Below are 302 nucleotides of genomic sequence, written 5' to 3'. Positions count from 1 at the left end.
AATTATCCATGTTTGTATGTGTATAGTTATGTGTAGGTAATCGAAAATAAATGAGAATAGGGAAATGAAATTTATCCAAACTGATTGCAGAGAATATGAATGGTTTCCTACCGCTGATAAAAATCGAAATATGTTCTTGTCATTGAAAGGGAAGAGAGCGAAACCGAAATAGATAAGGAATGAAACCAGCAAAACCAACGAAGCATAAATACAAGCGCAGAAGAGAGGCGGGTGATGAATGGCGGGCATTGATTGCATAGAGGCGGCTAAGGGGGAAGCTGAAAAGGCCTCAAGTGAATATA

The sequence above is a fragment of the Penaeus monodon genome, chromosome 20, assembly GCF_015228065.2.
Source record: "Penaeus monodon isolate SGIC_2016 chromosome 20, NSTDA_Pmon_1, whole genome shotgun sequence".
Taxonomy (NCBI): domain Eukaryota; kingdom Metazoa; phylum Arthropoda; class Malacostraca; order Decapoda; family Penaeidae; genus Penaeus; species Penaeus monodon.
This window is presented reverse-complemented; position numbering follows the sequence as displayed.